At 34.6% G+C, this 627-nt stretch overlaps 1 protein-coding gene across 1 annotated transcript in view; it reads left to right on the top strand.

Annotated features, from left to right (window-relative positions):
- Positions 1-389: 389 nt before the first annotated feature.
- The window catches only part of tenm2b (teneurin transmembrane protein 2b), a 302,210-nt gene continuing 301,972 nt past the window's right edge, over positions 390-627 (top strand). Inside the window, exon 1 of the mRNA XM_016278713.1 lies at positions 390-505. The gene's annotated coding sequence lies outside the window, so the exon portion shown is untranslated. The remainder of the gene's footprint in view (positions 506-627) is intronic.

A 627-nucleotide genomic window follows, 5' to 3' on the forward strand; every position in this document is an offset into this window, starting at 1 on the left:
GTTGAAAATGGTTTTAGCTCAATGTGTTAACATTAAATAGCATTTTTTGGAGAAAAAAAGTAAATCCCCTTTGGATCAAAATGACTGAAACACAATGAGGATTAAAGTTAATTTTAACATTTACTAAAACATCATTAAAATCAAAAGCTGTATCTGTTAATATTATTTATTGGATCTAGTTGTATATAGTTGTATTTTTCTTAATTAAAGTTAACAAAGATTAATACATAACAAATGTGTTGTTCATTGTGTCAGGGTTTATTCTACGATAACAACCGGCTCCATGTACATCATTCCTTGCTTAACTGATTGGACCTTATTGTAAAGTCTTACAGGTCATCTTATAATAATGTTTGGCCTCCACAACCAGATTTTAATTGGTTTGAATCTCTGACTGGAACGCAGAAACAGCGCGAGAACAACCACTCCGACGTGAGCGAGGACTAAAAGTTTTGAAGAAGAGAGAGAAAAGATGTGCTTATAAGACATTAATCCGTCTTAACAGGTAAATAGTCTTTCTTATTTTATTTTTCTAACTGTCAGTTTAAATTCCTTCACATATCGCTGTATCAGTGTCGCTGCGCGCGCGCGCGTGTTATCTCATCCGCAGTAGCGGAGCTCGCATAC

The sequence above is a fragment of the Sinocyclocheilus grahami genome, unplaced genomic scaffold, assembly GCF_001515645.1.
Source record: "Sinocyclocheilus grahami isolate Dianchi unplaced genomic scaffold, SAMN03320097.WGS_v1.1 scaffold124.1, whole genome shotgun sequence".
Lineage (NCBI taxonomy): Eukaryota > Metazoa > Chordata > Actinopteri > Cypriniformes > Cyprinidae > Sinocyclocheilus > Sinocyclocheilus grahami.